The sequence below is a fragment of the Pholcus phalangioides genome, unplaced genomic scaffold (genome assembly GCF_987345545.1).
Source record: "Pholcus phalangioides strain wild (caught in Gottingen) unplaced genomic scaffold, Ppha-v1.0 ptg000013l_1, whole genome shotgun sequence".
Taxonomy (NCBI): Eukaryota; Metazoa; Arthropoda; class Arachnida; order Araneae; family Pholcidae; genus Pholcus; species Pholcus phalangioides.
Window position 1 is genome coordinate 2,739,550 of NW_028301606.1, and position 20,526 is coordinate 2,760,075.

General features: G+C 35.9%; 1 protein-coding gene across 6 annotated transcripts in view; it reads left to right on the forward strand.

The window, feature by feature from the left end:
• The first annotated feature begins 1,760 nt into the window (after positions 1-1,760).
• LOC149078477 (latrophilin Cirl-like) overlaps positions 1,761-20,526 on the forward strand; it is a 309,115-nt gene continuing 290,349 nt past the window's right edge. For all 6 annotated transcript variants that reach the window (XM_089240590.1, XM_089240593.1, XM_089240594.1 and 3 more), the window contains exon 1: positions 1,761-2,190. The gene's annotated coding sequence lies outside the window, so the exon portion shown is untranslated. The remainder of the gene's footprint in view (positions 2,191-20,526) is intronic.

Genomic DNA, 20,526 nt, shown 5'->3' on the forward strand with positions numbered 1-20,526 from the left:
AGGCCCTGCACGGTAGTTATAAATTAAATCTTAACGGTCAATGTTCCCGATTGGGAACATCGGTTTTATTAATTACAAAAAATATACTTATTTTATATGAAAGCATTTGATTTTTTTTCTTTTCCTGAGATTGTGGAATTTTAAACTTTGATTTATAAAACAAAAATTTTATTCATTTTATTCACTTATGCCATAAAATTAATTTTTTCAAATCACATATTTTTCTCCTGCATGTAAGAAATTTTTTTCCATAAATTTTATGGTTGATATCTCTAAACTAAAGGTTCAAAACGGGAAATATATCGACATATATACAGCGAATCCCGTTTTAACGAATACCGTTATATTTAACGAAAACTTTTCTAATCCTTCAGATAAGTTTACATAGGAACAATGTAAAAATCTGGAATTCCTTTATAACTAAATTTCATTAGTACGAAGTGATTTCTCCGGTCTCTTGGCGTTCGTTATAACGGGATTCGACTGTATAGCAAGAAAAATTAGAAACAACCAGTTAAAATAAAAGGCCGGTAAAACGTTTTAATGTTCAATCACCTAAAATAATAATAAATTATAAATACCTCCAATTAAATATTTGATGATTTTTTCAATACAAAGTATACACGAATAATAGCAGTTACAGAACTGAAAATCCAAATTAATCAAATGTAAAAGTTTGAATAAACCTAAATTACATTGACATTGAAAATCAAAAATGAACAAAAAAAAATTAATTAATTATAAACAAATTTCAAATACTGAATAATAATATTTACCTATCGAGGAAAAACATTCGATAAATAATCAACAGTATCAATCCTTGTTTATTGATTGATTAATACTGATTATTGTTTTGTCCCACAAATTAGAAAAATTAATATTTGATCATTTTTTATTACGAATTACATGTGATTTTCCACCGGCTACCGTGCGTTTGTATATCCCGTCGACAGATGGCGCTGGTAATTCCAACCTTGTTGCTATAATGTTTGCGCTCTGGCAGGCTATAGGAAAAAGGAGGGTCACGTGTTTTATTCACTGGGACTGTTGCCGTCAGTGTTGGTTGGACGGATAAACTGGTTTTGCCATCATCAGACGCAGAGCAAGTCCTTAACTATCGAGGAGGTGTGGTGCCGTCGATCCCCCTAATTTTGGGTTTTTATTTGAGATATTATAAATAATCTTTGAAATTTATACATACACATCATATTATTCCGTACGTATCTGTGCATATTCACTACGACTCCGGAAGAAAATTTTCAGGATTATAATTCACTATAAAATTTAAGAAGAAAAATTCACACGAAATTTTCAAGAAATATACATGAACAAATTTTTCGGTGTGTTTTCCTTCCTTTATCATGTAAGAAATTGTTATTATGTGCAGTGCAGTGTGTAATGTCCATGTTCATCCTCGATACTATCACTAAATATTTTTGTGTGGTGTTTGCTGCATGATTTCCGACATTATACGAGGTATGTAAACTTTTATTCGAAAAAATTTAATTTTTGGAATAATTTTTCTACCAAAATGTATGATATTCACATTGATAATTTCTGAGATTTTTCACTCACAAAAAAATATTAATTTTTGAATTTTAATAAAAATCCACATTCTTGATCTTCATTTGAAATTCCTATACTTTGATTTTGTAATTATCAATATGGAACTGATTTCCATTCCAACCTTGTTGCTATAATGTTTGCGCTCTGGCAGGCTATAGGAAAAAGGAGGGTCACGTGTTTTATTCACTGGGACTGTTGCCGTCAGTGTTGGTTGGACGGATAAACTGGTTTTGCCATCATCAGACGCAGAGCAAGTCCTTAACTATCGAGGAGGTGTGGTGCCGTCGATCCCCCTAATTTTGGGTTTTTATTTGAGATATTATAAATAATCTTTGAAATTTATACATACACATCATATTATTCCGTACGTATCTGTGCATATTCACTACGACTCCGGAAGAAAATTTTCAGGATTATAATTCACTATAAAATTTAAGAAGAAAAATTCACACGAAATTTTCAAGAAATATACATGAACAAATTTTTCGGTGTGTTTTCCTTCCTTTATCATGTAAGAAATTGTTATTATGTGCAGTGCAGTGTGTAATGTCCATGTTCATCCTCGATACTATCACTAAATATTTTTGTGTGGTGTTTGCTGCATGATTTCCGACATTATACGAGGTATGTAAACTTTTATTCGAAAAAATTTAATTTTTGGAATAATTTTTCTACCAAAATGTATGATATTCACATTGATAATTTCTGAGATTTTTCACTCACAAAAAAATATTAATTTTTGAATTTTAATAAAAATCCACATTCTTGATCTTCATTTGAAATTCCTATACTTTGATTTTGTAATTATCAATATGGAACTGATTTCTAAGGTGAAATTGATCAAGGTGTGTAATTTGATTTTTGGATGGACGGAACATTTGTACGGGTCGGTCGCGTTTGTTGTGACCAGCAGGATGTCGTCGTCGTTATCGCTCTCTCTTATCGCTAGCCATTGTCCGTGTTGTTGTTCGGACGAAATGTTTGCTCAGCGGCTGGCCGTGGATAAAAAAGGACGTTTTTGTCGTTCGCTGACCTGTTGTTTGGAGGCTTCCGTGTAGCATCCGTCGGTCTTGTGGGGGTCAGTATTTGTTTGCTACCGGTTCGTAAATCGAAATGATTGCGACACGGACTTCGGATTTAGTATTCAAAGCTATTAAATGGACATAAGTGCTTCCGTGAGATGTCGTAGCTGTGTCTACAAATTCGGTCAGAACCATGGAGTGAAGAGCTCTATATATTAGCTGTTGAAAGCCTTCATGGTCTTCGAAAATGTGATGTCGTGATACATCACTTTTCAGTCAATATATGGCTTTATCTATGGGTATTCATTTTGGCTGCAGTTTTTCACTTTTATGACTTCATCTAATATTATATAAAAAATAGCGGTCAAAAGCTTCATGATCTCAAATTTAATGCATTTCTTAAGTCCTATATCAGGAATCTGGCTCTATCTATGCATATTTACAGCTGTGGTCCTAAGATCGGTCAGTCAAAGAACTTTTTCACGATAATATTCTAAATTTAATCAGTTATTTCACCATTCAACTCAATTATTTGAAATTAGTATCTGAATATGATCAACCGGGAAAAATTTTTTTGGACTGTTTTCAGAGCAGTCTTATACGAGAGATTCCGGCAAATTTTATTAAAATAAATTGAAAGCTACCCGAATTTAATTAAATATTTGAGTTGATGTAAATTAACAATTATTACACAGCGTATTCATCTCTATCCACAACAACAGAATTATTTCATTTGTAAATTAAATTAAATTACGTATAAATACTCATTTCTGAAAAACATTTGCAACGTGTTTTACTTAAATTTCGAAACATCCAGACATTATTAACTAAGCTGATAGGATAAAAATTTTTTTCTTCTCTTTGCCGTGAAATTATTTTCGATAAGAATCCATTCGTAGAAGAAACGATTTTTTTTTTTCTGGAATGAGGGAAAAAAAAATCTTTTAATTGAAAAAAATTTCATTTAATTAAAAGAGCCACCAACCCCCACTGAGGGGGGAATTGGTTTTCAAGTATTTCCAGACACGGAAAAGGATAATCTTCTCTCTCAAAGTCTCCCAGAAACAATATTACCGTGCATGGGTTCTCCATACTAAAAAACCAAAGGGAATTTAGTTTTCGTAAATCAAATATATTAAAATTTTCTCTCCAATGTTAATGATATAGATGTTCATTTTAAAAGAAAAAAAACATCCTTCGGGATATTTAGTAAATTTTAGCGATTATTTTCTAAGATTTTAGTGTGATTCCGTCGAAGGAAATGGATTTGTATTTTTGTTTAGAATAAAATTGAAGTTTCTAGACCAGGAGATCTTCAACCTTTCAGACATTGCGGGCCAAAAAAGAAGTTTCCGTTTTGCCCGAGGGCCAGCAAGTCATACTACGATATCTATATTTTTACAATGGCGTCTTAACTGGTGGGCGCACCAGGGCCTAAGACTCCGAGCCAAATGGAGGGGCGCTGTATTGTTAGAGTAGAAAATTCCACGTATTCTGAGGTTATATTTTTCATCAGTTTTAAAAATATTTTTTTTCATTGCATAATGAATTTTCACTTTTTTAAGTAATTATTTTCATCTACTCTGAAATGATTTCGTCATTATAAATATGAATCTTGATTTATTCTTAAAATTCTATTTTTTATCCAAAATTTTTCATTAATTATGAATTTTCTTGAATTGCGAAATCCTTTTTTTCCCACTATTTCTTTCAATGATTATAAATTTTTTTTTTGTAATAGGTCTAAAAATTTTTCATTCAATGATTATAAACTTATTTATAATTAATGATTCTCATTAATTCTGAAATTGGGAGATATTTTCTAGTTGTTATGCCGATACGAACCTTTGGAAATAAAAGTTATCCATGTCTCCGACGGGAGTCGAACCCGGTTCCCCACGGGCCGAGAAAACAACATCAATTCTGAAATTACTCCTTTCATTAGTTGCGAAATGTTTTCTGAAACCAAATTTGAAATTAATTATTTTCCCCGATTCTGGGATACATTGAGGATTTTTTTTTTGTCATCATTTCTATAAATTTTGTTACTATATTAGCGTTTGAATTGGCGGGCAACTGCAAAAAGCCTCGAGGGCGACATGTGGCCCACTGGTCATGCGTTGAAAGCCCCTGCTCCAGATTGATTTCCTTCAACCCTGAAAAAAAAGGATGCCGCAACGATTTCTCTGAATGTTATTATCAGTAATATCAAATCGAACGGAACATCGTCAACAATCCAACAACACCAGAAAAAAATAGGAATTGCTCCGTTATTGTTGGCTCTGCTTTTTACCTGTGTGTGTGTACCGGATACATGCAGGATATTGCCATTTTTGGTACATACTGTATCTTATATCTCCTGTTCTTGTTTATACATATCGTCCCTTTACCCTCAAACACTCCAGATACCACTTGTCTCATGTGGCCCGCTATCTTCCTTGTTTCCGCTTTTCCAGTCTTCCTCGATCCCCTTTAGTACAATATTGAACGCAAATAGAAGAGTGCTGCTATTCTGTCAGGTCTATATCCTCCGGTGGAAAGTTTGAAAAAAAAAAAGTTCTGAGATGATGTACTTCGTGGTGGAAAAGGAGTAATATACATGAAATATACTGTATCATGTAAAAAAATTTAGTTTCGTTGTATTGTGTCACTAAAGCGTAAGAGAAATAGCGTTCTGGAGCAGTCTCTCAGCTGCCAGGGCTTGTCGCGACACCAATCATATCGTCCATACGATAGCAAATCTTGCAGAAAAGATAGCGGTGATAATTAGCTGGCTGTTTGTAAGTGGTTACTTATGTGGTTTTTTTAATATTCGTAGAATTACTGTGCGATCAATATAGCAATTCATTTTTCTTTCGTTAATTGTCTTTATTCTAATTTACCGGACAACGCTCTCAAAAATGGCAGACAACCACTGTTCTAACGCATGATCATTTTGTTCGGCTTAAGTAATCTGGCTTGAAAGCGTTCTCATTTAGTGGCTATTGGTTATTTTTGGTTCTTAAAGTATTCCATCATTTCAAGTGTGGCCAAAAACAGCTTATATGCTCATATATATGCTCAACCCGATATGCTCATGAAATCCAAAATTTTGTTGTCACCATAGCTTAAAGCAGCGCGACTCTTACTCCTCTATCAATTTAATTATGAAATTTACTGATTTATTTTGTGGTCTTGAAGTGGCCACGGAGCCCCTGTAAAATGCACATGCAGAGCACACGTTGAGAACCCCTGCCTAAAAACAGTGGTTTCTTTTGGATTTGCTAAGCTCATCATCAGAAGAGAATCCTCACAGACTTTGACTCAACTTATCATAACAATAATTGATTTGCGAATGGTAACTACTTGAGTGTTCAGTTAATTTGCCAGCAATTACCTCGCTAACGGGGAAAAAAACAATCATAAGCATCCTCCTGTTTGAGGAAGCTGACATACGTTCAACACGATACTCACATAACGTCAAAATTCAGGCATTTGCCATTTCACTTCGGGATATGGTATACAGATGGCAGCAGCTGTATTATAAGAAACAAACATAACTCTGAGAATATACAGTAATCGCTGGGACCACGCATACACACGCATATCACGTTCCTGCATGTGATAATTCATTAGAAATTCTCGGAAAAATGTTTGGAGGTGCATGTACGATTAAGTAGAAGTATTCGTAAACATCATACACGCTTTGAAGCTCACAAAGTAACAGGTTGAAGATGTTTGTTTCCAACAAATTCTGGAAATTGACCCGTTAGCGATCAGATCTCTCCTAGTGGATAGAAATCTTTGATTCACCTGAACTAAAATTGATCTGTAGGTTGTGATCACATTATTGAAAACCGGCGTTGTTCATGGTCTAATTTACCTACAAACGACAAAATAGCATGTAATAATAGAACTTCGCTTATGCGGATATCGGCGAGACAAAAAGGAAAGGCTGTAAAAGAGGAGTGACCGTAAAACGGAAGGGAGCTTATTGTAGCCTTTAAAATAAAGTTAAAATTACAGTGAAATCTTGATATAACTATACTCTGTGGACCAATAAAAAATATCGTTGTAGAGAAGTTATCGTTATATCGAGCGGTAGCATTATCATCAGACGCCGCAAAATTTATGGTATTGTTTGAATTTATTCTGAATTGGCGTTGTTCGTACCACTATATGCAGCTATGAGTTTTTATTCACGGCAAAAAATTGTAATTGTGTGATTGGTTGAAGAGTAAAATTCAGCAAGTTGTTTCGTCTTGTAAAGTTGTTTACCACACGATACTTTTTCGTAGTACACAAAAAGTAGCTTTACGGCATTTTCATCAAGACTTACAAAGGGTTAGATAATGCGAAAAATCGATGCTATTTCGCATTACGATATAATATCGATGCTATTCGCATTCACCCTAGAAAGAACAAAAAGTGATGGAATTTCTAAAAATATTGAAGGTGTTTTTGAGCGAAATATAAAAAATATCGTAAAACAGTTTCGAAATATCCTGAAAAAATCGTTGAAACAGTTTCGAAATATCCTCAAAAATATCGTTATAGCGGGGGTTTACCACAGTAAAGGATTGTATTGAGTTGTACTGGAATTGTTTCATTGTATTGAATTGTATTGAAACTGTATTTGCAATTCCAAATACGATTTGAAAAAATATCGTTTCAAGTGATTTATCATTACATCGAGTATTGTTGTAATGATGTTTCACTGTAATATTTAACCGTGAAAGAGGAATTTTCGCATCTGCAGAGTGACGGGCTTCACTGTAATATAATATATGTGATCAGCCTTGAATATATTTCCCAAAAACCACCACATTTATGAAAATTAAAACGCTTCAAAATATAATTGTAAAACCTCTAGTTTTCGGCGATTGCATTTATACAATTTTTCTTCGAGAATAGCTCTAGATATTCATTATATAAAAAAAAATTTTATGATTTATTCAAGGTATATCTATCTGTAAAAAAATTTCTGACGCTTGCCCAAGAAAACTAAATGCACATTGCACTTCTACAATTCGAATGAATGCATTATTATCGAACCTTTGCCATGCGTATTTTATAATGAAATCAAAATATTTAAACAAGACGATTACGTGGAAGTTATTATTGGTCACTTGACATATCATGGCTTTCTTCTCTTCCAAAAGATGAAAAAAAAAATCGTTAAGTACAATTTTACGGTCTCACGATACCATCCAACACGATACGCCCAAAACATAACCTCTTGCCCATCACAACTAAAGCCTTTAATGGATTCTCAACTTGCAGTGAGAATCACTTCTTCAAGAATTTAAGGGTGGCGTCTCTTTTCAAAAGATATTGACTGACAAAAGGTGCCTGACAGTTCAGGTGCAAGTATTATTACATCGACTCTTCTCTTCAAAAAAAAAAAAAAACCTGATTTTTTTTTACATGCATGACTCTGCGTGGGTGCTTTGCTCAGTTGTTGAGAGTGCACGTGAAATAATGCGTCCTGAACTGTATGGAGGTTACATAAAAGGTCTTGCGTGGGTTCTATGTTTTTATAGCTTCTTAATGGCTGTCTCCTTGTCCATTCCTGACACACGCGCACGAAAATATACTATATAAACTCCAAATAATATTCCGCAATTATTTGAAGCTGAGAGATTTGTTTTTTTTTTCTTTGGCCCCTGCCGTAAATTAGGACCTTTAACTCGACTATCGCATTTCCTCATGATAATCGTGGGTGGACTATGGGTGGGACCCGGCATTTAACTCACCTTCAGTCATTATAAAATACGCATCCATACGAATATGTGCGTAAAATACATTTTGGAGCACTATTATCCGTCTGATAAGAAATTATTCAGCGTTTTCATGCTTTTATCTATATCGTACGCCCATTTAGGTACCGAAATATAGTGTCTAGGTCGATATATACCCTCTGATGCATCTCCGAATTTCACCGATAAGACCTTATACGTAATAAGACGGAATCGAAAATTCATATCGGCATTCTGAGGCAAATACATGATGTTATACCTCCCGGGTGTCTTCAACATTTCAGACATTGCGGGTTAAAATAAGACTTTACATGGGGCCCGCCGGCCACTAAATCATACTGGAACTATAAAGATGATATCTAGATTCATAAGAACTTGATATAAGAACAGAAAACTAGACATATGGCACGTATTTCATGGGACAACCCCGTGTTTTTCTATCATTTTGGCCGTTTCGACTTTTTTTTAAATAAAAATGTTGTTTTTCCAGAATTTTCAACGAAGCTTACTTTATTCTTTACTAGAATCAAGGATTAAGATTGTTTTCATAACTTGTAAATTAATTATGTTCACCTCAAATATTTGCGACACTAAACGCTTTTTCCGTGAATCACATTTCAATCCACTGTGATTTGCAGTAGCACTCCATTTCCAGCCATGATAAACGGCAGCTTTGCTTACTTTCAACTAACTTTGGCAACTGTTTATAGTGTGTATTGATGCTTTCCTTCCGGAACACCTTGACGGGCAGGATTTTGTGCATCCCTAGTCTAACAGTTCCAAGTATCGCAGTAGGTCTCTGTAGCACTGTTGAATTTTTTTTATTTTATTTCACCGTTTTTCAATGTTGAACAACTATTTCTTCAAAATGATAAGGGCGATGCTTTGCTATATGCCATTCTTCAATTCGTTGCTTTTTCAAACACTGCAGTTGATTTAAAATGCGCTATGGTTACCAAATACCCATGCCCCACTCCGAATACTCAAGATATAAGAATAATCAAATATTCAAATTAGATTTTTTTTTCACATATAGTGACATTTCTTATCTTAAGTATAGAAATCCTCTCTTATAATTTCAGTATCATCCATATTCTAACCTCGAATCGATCATTTCAAGATCACCAAAATGTCTTACTTCACACACCATGCGATTTCAAAACAACATTCACCATACTATATAAATAAATATATCCATACCTATATCAAAATAACCAAAACTATTCCCTCATCAAAATAAAAATAAAAAAACCACAAAAATTTACTTATTTATAAATAAATTTACTTAATACCTCGTATTTTCAATCAGAATATCCATCGATCGTGCAGTCGATATAAAACATCACACGAGGATTCCCCGCAAATTAAAATTTGCATATGAAATGAAAGCGAATAGATAAAACAAAAAAAAAACAAAAAATGAAGTGAAATATTCTCCGCTTATTATTTCAAATAAGAATTTGTTTTTAGTACACAAATTTTGATTTTGCCTTGATCTAGATTAGCATTTCAATTCGTATCTTCTTGTCCACAAAGAAACGGGTTTTTATGTTTCTTAAATAGACTTCACATTCGGAGAGAAATTCGTATTTTTCTTTTGCTTCAGAAGAAAATTTATGAAGAATCGGGAATTTATTATATTCAGTAGAGATTTCAACGCTTTATATAATAAGAGGAGGGAAAATGCGTATTTTTTTTTTTTTTGGAAGTATGCAGTATTTTCATACGTGATGCCGAAAGGTTGATGTTTATGCGTGTCTATGGATGCGTTAAGGTTTGTGAGGTTGAAACTTTCGTATTATTTTTTCCATTTTCCACCATTTTTGAAATTGCGTTTTCCGCTCATTTCATTGTCTTCTAGTTATTTATTTATTTTTATATTTTATTTATTTATTTTTTTCCATCTCGTTTCTTTCTCCGTTGGCGAAGTTCCACGAAGCATAAAATATATCGAATTGCTGCACGTTTTGGGAGAGGTCCAAAATGTGTATTATTCTATTTTATTGTTATTTTGTACATTTAATTCAATTTATTGTGTGTCTGTAGGTTGAAGAGTCTCGGTGTGAGTCTTATGTATGTGTATTTATATTTCTATATCTTTTTTTTTACTGATTATCCTGTCTAGCTCTGATTAGTTTAGAAGCCGACTAGAAATGATTGTATTGATGGCTTCGTTCCTGTCTTCTTTTACATTTCTTTCATTTCAACGTTGACTGATTATTTTTCCGACGAACCCATAAAGATTTTATTAAGTCTTACGGAATGCAATGAGACATTCGGAAGATCTTAAATTTAGTGAAGCTTTGTTATGCCCTAAAAATATTCAGAGAAGCTGAAAGAACATTCCGACTTCATTTTTGAATTGAGTTTCGGCGCAAAAGGTATCTGTAATTAGGATGATTATATGGCTTCATAGAATTTATGAAGCTTTCGCTTATTTAGGAAATGGATATTCTCTGAATATGATGCTGAGAGGTGGACTCGGCATAATATCCAGAGAGACGGCTGAGAAAAAAGCTTAAAAGCTTTCTCTCTACCGTCCCACCTGGGGGCCATTTGTTGAAGTTAAGAGAGGCTAATAATGCCTCTACTTCAGCGCTCTACGCCACAGTGTGTGAAAAAAGGAAGGAAGGGTCATGTCGCCAACGGTGTAGATGGTAAGATGCTGCTCGGCTTAAAATAGGGCTTGGGTTCGAGTCTCGGTGGAGACCAGATGATTTTTCTTTCCGAGTTTATCCCGGCGTGATATCCAGAAAATATCTGTTGATATCTTAGGCTGACGAAAAAGCCATCTAACTCTCTTTCTTTTATTTTTCTGCATATTTCATGACTTTATGATGACAATGTCCGATTTTTGTTATCACGGATATAGATAGTTGTATAATTTTTGCCCCCTATTTTACTGCTAATTTCCTACGAGATTTTTTTGTACTACAGTACAAATGGTTTGAATTGAAATGTTGTTTAGCCGTTTATTTACCCATGATAGTAATTTTAATTATTACAGTCAGGTGGTATAATTTGACAGCTTGTTTTGAACAGGTGACTGTGGTTTTTGATAGTTTTAGGAGAAATTAACTACCATTTGGTGGCGATTGGCAATTCTTCCAATCGCCACCTATTGGCTATCTAAGAAACTTTTGACATGGGGAGGAATCTATAGAGAGAAATACAAGTTTACCAGTAGAGGGCATTTTCTTATGAAAATGGTAACGCACTTGCCAGGGACGAATGATAATGATTTTACATTACCGAACAATTTATCCATGTCCTTACATTACGAATATGCACCTATAGAGCATGCTAATTTTACATTCATTTAATATACAGTGAAACCTCGCTACAACCATACTCGATATAACGGTAAATTCCTCTACAAAGATGTTTTTCTGTCTCGTTTGGAAATGCTTTAATCTTATGTAAATTTGCTGCCTCTGCCTCTTGATTATAATGATAAACCCTATACAACAATATTTTTCCTTGGTCTGCAGAGTATCGTGAAATCTCAATTTCACTGTACTAGCATAATTGTCATGCCAGGGTACCTGAACATATGTAACACTGAACAATTTCTCTCTATTTTTTCCATTAATGGTTGCAACCTTGAGTCACCAAGAATAGGCTTTGCTGGTGAAAATCTTTTTTTAGAAATGATGATTTTATACCAGAAAACTTGCGGTCTTTAAAAAAAGAGCTTGAGAAATTATTTCCAATACTCTCCCAGAATTCCTAGCTCTCTGATGAACAGTTACGGCTATAAGCAATTCAGAACAGACAATTTTAATCACATACACTCAATTAAATCAAATCAAATTAACTTTATTCTTTTCGTAGGAAAGGAAATCAGAATACAGTATCCAAAATTAAAAATATGAAGAAAAAAAAAAACCTAACAGTAAACGCTGTTGATTAGAATCACGGATAATGTTTTAATTCGGGTATTGTTATCACTTTCGCAAAGAACAGAACGGACCACTCTCATAAAATGGAAAAAATTCGTAAATCGGAACTTGGAACTGTTATTTTTTTTACGTCTACAGTACTTTTTTCCTCTTTTTTTGCGCATTCTGAAGCTAAAGTTCAACCTAACAAATTTTCAATTTTCTTTCCCCTGTAAGTTATCGTTATCAGGCTGCAAGAGTGTGTAGGAGACCAGAAGTTATTCTCTCCTCTGTTGGCAAGCATTTCTGTACACTGAAATCGGTACGTGTTATTTAATGTGGTCCATGCACGTGTGAAGCTGCTTTTGCAATGGCCTTCCCACAGTGAAGTCAAATGCATGGCGGAACTCCCTTTCCCTTCTGTCAGTTGCCCAAATTAAAATTTCTTTTTTCTTCTTTTCAGAGAAACTTTCTCAAGGGATCTATGAAACGTATTTTACATTTTAGAAAATATGGCAATTCGTGGTATGCATTAAACAATTCCGACTCCAATGGCCTCCTCGAGTTCAACGCCTCCCAATGGCCGAATAACAGAAATGCAGGATTTTATCTCGAAAGTAAAAAATCCTGATTTGGAATAGAATAATTAAAAAAAAAGGAATAATTTTGAACATTTTGCAACCAATTATGTGGGAAAGAAAACACAATTCTCCCGTTTTACCAATACGCGTTTACCATATGTCCCATTCAACCAAACGGGATATATGGTCGTCATACTAGACAACGGGATTTTTTTCGGATATAGTTATCAGTTGGTTATTATTATCAGAAACCCCGAGTCCTGATATGATCACAAAAAGCGTCGTGGGCGGTAGTTGATAGCTCTGTACTTATCGAACTAAAATTGCATCGGAATAAATCTAGAAGAAAAAAAAAACGTCGGGAAATTTATTTTTCTTAAAAGAAATGAAATTTTTTCCTACATCTATATGATGGTTAGTGGCGTGTAATACACTTGTCATTGATTACAAATGGCAGAAAATATAGATATTCTGAAAATTTTTATAGAATTTCTTTTCTTTTTTTTTGATTAAATTCATCGTTACACGTTAAAAACGATTCCGAAATTTCCGATCGAACTCCTCGCAATCATCGTCTTTTTCCTGTGAAGGAACTTGTACTGTGTGTTATTGATGCTCGACTAGGAAACGAAAAAGCAAGAAAAATGTGCTAGAAAGATCTATCTTAGCGAAAATTCGAAGCAATTTTTTTTTTCCCTTCTTCTGTAGCCCGTAAAAAAATGAGAGTTGGCGGATTGCCACGAGAAAATTTTTTTCCATATTTCATATAGTAGCCCCCCCTTATATATATATACATTTTTTTTATTATTCTTAAAAAACCATGTATCTATCACAATTTTTTTTCCCTTACTTTCCATCCAACATCCGTTTTAAAAAGCCTGGAAAAATTTCTTGTGAAAAATATATATAAAAATTGAGTTGAATAGATTTATAACGACTGACACAGTGAAACTTTCCCATACACACTCATATAGCCGTAATGGCTGCTCATGGCATTTCCCGCTTTTTCCCGTATTTTTTTTTTATTATTATTTTCCCTATTCAACACCCATCAGCTTTATTATAAGGAGAAACATTTCTGGAAGGAGGGGAATCTTGAGGCCTTTTTTTTCCCCCCTTGGCTTATCGAGCTACAAGTCGTCAATGAATGAGAGGTTTTTTGGTTCGTCTAATATTTTTTGGCGAGAATCGAAAGGAAATTCCATTGGATTGAAAGCAGTGCGATATGATGTTAAATTACTTTCATTGAGTAATTACAGTAAAACCTCCCAACAACGGCCACTTAATGGGACCATGAAAATGTGGCGGCTATTGGGAATGGCGGTTTAAATTATGAAAAAAAGAACCAATTGAATTTGCGATCTAGTATATAGAATGTAATATGATAACCCTTTCTGTAATAATTATCGAAATTTTACGATTATTTATATTGATTATGATAATTATCTACCAAAACCCAAAATAGCTGTGCGAATTGGATGTAGTCTGTTGAATGGAATGGCTTTTCAGTGTAGCTGGAAGATGGTATAATTACTGCCATGGAGCAGAACAACAAGGGTGTAAAGGAGATGGAATCGAGCTTCGAATGACACAGCTTATAGGAAGTGAACGAATCATCCGCGTCCAGAAATTGTGGCAGTATTGCAGTAACAGAAACCTAACGTGCATAACTACTCGATGATACCATGGTGTGTCCAGCGCCGTCTTAACGCATGGGCCCATCCTGGCACGGCCCGGGGGCCTCAGGAGAAGAGGGGCCCACCAAAATGAAATCCAGTTTAAATTTTTTTTAGAAGCCCACTTGGCCCAGGGGATTCACGCTGCTCTTAAGACGGTCCAGGGTGTGTCCATATCAGTCTCCATGCTGGAAGGAATACTACCAAGTATATAGGTGTCGAAATTAATTCAGTTAACAAACGCCACATCCATAACTTCACTTTACGAAACTCGGGCGTACTGTCTACCTGTTTGTATCGGAAATTTAAGAGAGAGAGTTAGAAACTTTTCCAATCTTTCCATAATTTCAGATTAGGTTCGGGTTCTTACACCGAGGATTTACCCGATCACATACTAATAAATAGGGGACTAGCAGATTTATATTTCTGTTGATGAAACCTCCATAAAAATTGCCAAGTTTTTAGAGAACGACAGAGGATTATTACGTGGAGGAAAGGGAAAATATCCAATGTACGTACTTTCACACAGATTATAAAAGTTCTTATAGGGTGAATAAGTCCGAGAATTTTTTTTTTCGTGTTATCTCTTCTACACACCATGAAAGGCGATTACCACTAACAAAATGACCACCATTTCCATTGATAGGTCTTCTTTTATATGAAGTGAGTGGACCGAGACTTTCACAAAAAATAGCCATCCGGCCAAGATGAGCCATCTTCGGCGGATCAAAACTCACACAGCTCTTTTCTACTTTTCCAAGAACTGCCATCTCGATTATTAAATTCACAACTAACGAAACAGACCTTACACCTGTAGAGGTACTGGACCCCACATCCTTTAGCCGGTCCCCTTGGCTGAGATCTTTGCTTTGACGGACCCTCTCTATAGTGAAATTATAGCGTAAAAAACAAAAATAATAATATTTGTCTCGGGCTCCCGGGCTGGAGCCATGCCAGCCCCACCCTCGTGGGTGCCATGGTACTGGCAACACAGCTCTACTCTTATCTCTACTGTCCACCCAATTGGAGGAGGTGTACATTTTATCTGGATATCCGCTGCTCACCTGTCGAATTGGAAGTCTTGAATTTTATGGACGTCTGGAACCACTGGTATTTATCGTTATGGTAGACGACACCCACGGGTCCGGGTTCAAATCTCAGCGGGGGCATGAATATTTACAGCCATTTAAAGTTTAATTAGCCATCGTATTCGTGTAATGGTGCCGAAGCAAATACCGAATCGAACAGTTTTCGTCATCTGGATAAAAGCACAGCAGGTGTTTCAGTACGAGCTTATTACCTAACCCTTTTCTATACCAGACACTCGTCAATAAGCCAGTGAATATGTTTTCTATGAAAACATACGTGGCCAGCCTTACCTATAAAGCTACCACCACGAACATCACCGAGGAAGTCTTGCAGATAGATCGTTGAGGAGAGACTGCGAATATGGCGAGGAAATATAGCCCTATGACCCATCGCCTATTAACGTTGGTAGAACCTCTAGGCCCAGCTAGCAAAAAAACGACTCCATCCTGTCTTGTGGCCCGAAAATGGTATTTTTTTACAAACCCGCCCATGCACGGTCCAGAATGGTAACAAGGCTCGATGATGATTATAGCGGGCTGGAGTTGTCGGCCTTTTGTGCTTTAGGGAGAGAGAGAAAAAGAGGCTTGATGTGCCCATAACCCTGCCGGCCGTGGCCACATGTTTCCAAAAGTTTTTACTTTTTCATCATTAGTTTATTTTCCTTTTTTACTTCTCTTGAAGTTTCGTGCATAACGTGCTTTCAGAATCTGGTATTACATGAACCTACGCTGCCGCCGCCATTGGCGTTTCTTGCCTCGTCGCCACCTTTATAACATGCACGTTTTGTGCCCCCTTTTTTTTCCTCTAACGTGTTACAGCAAGGCACGTTCTGTCCAGGATCTTGAAAAACTTCTGTTATTATGCATAAAGTTTGAAGTTTTTTTTGTGTGTTTTTTCCTCCCCAGCATTTCGTACGTATGGCCTCTTGACTCCGTTTGTCAGTCTCGGGACCTCTGTCCGTCATTTTTGATTTTTGTAAGTCTCGAGACTTTTAGTTATAACCGTTGTTATTATTAACTATTTCACCATCCGGTTTTGGGTCGCAACTTTTCGTGAGGGTTGTAACCTCGACGAATGTAATTGTTGACGGGATTGTTATGTGATTTTTTTATTTTGTTTCTTGTTCACGCACGCATGCGTACGGAGGGAGGCAAGAGTTTAGTGATTTTACGAAAAAATTTTTAAGGTCATGTTTTGTGTCTTCGTGCCTCTCCGACATTTTGTTGTGTGATTCGTGTTTCAGTTTCAATTTTTATTAACGTGGGATAGAGTTGTTAGGATGTATTATGGTCCCGTATGTTGAAATTTTGGCAAAGGCTGGCATGACTTCTAAAATCAGTGGTGCATACTTTGACTACCATTGATTTGAAATCATTAGTATTCGTCGATATGGAAACGGAATAGTGACCAAAAACCGGATATTAAGGGATATCGCCGATTTTCACCGAAATGATCATCAATTCTTGCACACAGATTATTTACCATCATAAGAAAACGCCAATCAGTGTGAAACAATTTGCGAAAATCCACATATTAAGTACTTCACGTACAAGCTTTTGGCATCAAATTTGGATTATTTCTAATTAACGAATCGGTGATAAATCTGGTAACCTCGTCCCAACGTTATCGCACGCTAGTAAAGGAAGGATAAAGGAAAAATATATATAAAACGAAAAAGTATAATAGATAAGGTAGTAAGATAATATTTTTTGTCTCTTTTCACCCCCGACCCTACGTGTTTTCTTTCGCTCTTACATGCATATACTAGAAAGATACATCATATGTGCGGGGAAAAAGAATCATTAACAGAAGTATGAAAAGAAAGGAAGGGAAGAAAAAGGAACTTCAGTTTACAGAGTTACAAGAAAGCTTCCACATGGTGAAGAGAGAGGGAAGGAAATACAGAGAACTTCTTTTGAATTTATTCCACTGGTGTTTTGACGCAATATTACGTTCGTGATCGTAAAGCGGTCAAATGCATTACATCAAATCACTTAACAAATTTCCAATAGATGTGAATGTAGTTTGGGTTTTCTCGAAAATACGGGACAAAACGAGACATTTATTAATCAAAACGACGTTGAGGTTAATACTGGAAAATCGATTAATGAAATGGAAAGAAGTCATTTCACAGTTCTGTGAATCTGTACGCGACGCACGATTTATACATATTCAAAAAAAGAAAGAAATTCTAGTCAGTACATATAAAAATAGATTCCGGGAATATAAATGGCCCCGAGTTTAGTTATTCAGGTTCCACATTTTCGCTTCGACGTCATTTCATTTCGGGCCGCGTAGTAGTCAGTCGGTGGGTCGTTTTATTAATGAATCGTCAGCGCGCCATCGGTGAACGGTTTCACTTATTATTATTCCCAATGCATTTCCCGACGTCGGTCACAAGTTGTGGGGGTTGTGGGGGGTACAAGTGAAAAGTGTCCCGACACGTTTATTCGTTAAAGCGGGGGGTACGAAAGACCGAGAGGGAGAGAGAGAGAGAATGTATTGATCGATATTTTGCGATGATCACGTGACGCACAAAAGCGTTCAATATTTTCCCGAACAGACGTGGCGCAAAAATAGGAAATAATATTTATTTATATACACAGAAGCAATCGTCAGTGATTTTTGATTGATTACTTTCACACAACCTTCCTGAGAGCGTCAACCGGCGCTGCAGAGAGGTGACCCTTGAAAAGAGGTTAAGAAAAATTCAGACCAGAAAAAATTCTGCCCTGTGGCCCCTTAGGAGAGGTTTTCTTTCTTCGTATTTATCTAAAAGTCATTCTCAAATTTGATGAAATCGCGTGGGGATGATGAGAAAATACCTATTTGATGAATTAGAGCCCACGAAGGGCCCACTCCCAACTAATTAATGAACATAAAAAAGTACGAATGGTTCTAAGTAAGTACCCTCGTGCAGATCCCTCTGGAGAAAACTAGCGGACGAAATAACATCAAACTTCACTGATACGCATTCAAAGTCCACGAGGAAAAAGTTTTCCCTCGAGACGGAATTAGTTCCAAAAATGTCCAATAGGATCAAATATATCCCAGTGAAAAGTTACAATACTCATAAGCAGAGTCGAGCATTTTGAGGCTCCCCGTGGAAGCTATTTTGCAGTTCTCAATATAATACCCGTTTGCATGATTTTTTTAGAAGAGTGAGGACGTAGGGCTCCTTTCCGAAGGCCCGTAAATCAAAGTAATGTTAGCAGGGAATCTTACCTGGAGGGCTCGTAAAAAATCTGGCCGAGAAGGGGGAGGAATCCGAGGCAGTGCAGCCCCTGCACTGGGGCAAAGACTGATATTGCCAATAGGAGATACATCGTGAACTGTTATCGGTTTGTATGGTATGGGATTCATGTAAACGTTCGTTATAAAGGCTTTAAGGTTCATATTTTCATATCGCATACCTATAAATTGACAGAATTTCAAGATAAGGCTCCGATACGGACTGCTTCAGAGCCAAATCTCTGAACTACCTAGTTGATGTATTTTAATTATGCCCGTTGTGGTTGCAGTTTTCGACCTTTGTTCGCAACAAAATAATGCAATTAATTTATTTATGCATTCAACAACACAATCGGGACACAATACCATACAATATAAAACAAAAATAAAAATATAAACGAAATACAACACAACAAAACCATACATACACTGTGCAGGGTTTAGGAACAAGATTGATCCTTGCTAAAGTGTAAAAAAATCCCTGTATACATTGAACATTGAGAAGAACCATACACACCTTTCTTCTCATCTCTGAGAAATATCGAAGCGTCCCGGAGGATGGGTGTATCCGTAAATTTATTAATTTATGTGAAAATAACAAACAACGGTATTTCAATATACATATATGCAATAGGGAATCATAACATCGTCCACAGTTAATCAGTCCGTAATCGTACCATTGCCATTATGTAAATAATCGCACAATAATCTTGTCTTAACCTCTATACAATAAACAGCACGCTCTTGACTTATTTTAGATTTTAATTCCTATTAAAATCTGTAAATATTACGTGTATACGTTTTTACCGTTGTTGTAAAGAGCAGGCAACTGTTGCTCGAGAGTACGGTGGTGCTCACCAAGTCATCCAGGATTACTCGATATTTGAGCTTGATTTAATGTTCGTGACGATTGTCGGCGGGTACCCCGGTTCAACAGTCTCATTCAAAAAGCTAAAATATGCCAGTTTTAGCTTAAAGCATGGACACAGTTGCATATAATATACAGCATGGGTGCTGTTCTTCTTTTGCTGGGCTTGGACCCCTGCTTGTGAATTTTCTTTGCGTTTTCATCGACGTTATAAGCAAATTTCATTAACACATTTCTCGACGGGAATCCACCCAGGCGCCAATTATCGACGTTATAGCCGAGTTGTAGTTACAACCTAGGTTGCTGTAACTGAGTTTGATTGTTCTTAGATCCCTCACTGGGGGAAAACTTTTATTTGAAGCACTCATTATGCATGTCGGGGCTGCTGTCGTTTAGATAAAACCGTTATCAGCTAAAATCAAGTTGAAACGTATATCAGTACTAACATTTGTTATTAGTAATGTAGAGAGAGAATATATAGGACTATATAACTAGAAATTACGAGGGTATGTTATAAGATGTAATACGGTGCTTAAAATTCATTAGCTTTTTTAACATTGAAACCTATAGCCTAAAAGATTCTGAACGCTTTCCGCCATTGAGATAAGAATGAGAGTTTATGCGCTTGGGGGGTTGCTCGGGATCTTCTCTGATCTTGACAATATCAGGGCACAAGAAGAAAATGATGACGGAAAAGAGAGAGCGAACCAAAAAAAAAACCAACTATTTCGGATCACTAGAAGACTACAAATCATTCCCTCCATGTCAGGCGGTTAGATGTTGATGGCAAAGATGCCTTAGATGTTTGTTAGGCATGATATTTGGCTCGAAGCCAGGTTAGTATCATCTCCCCCCCCCCCCCACGATGCTTTTT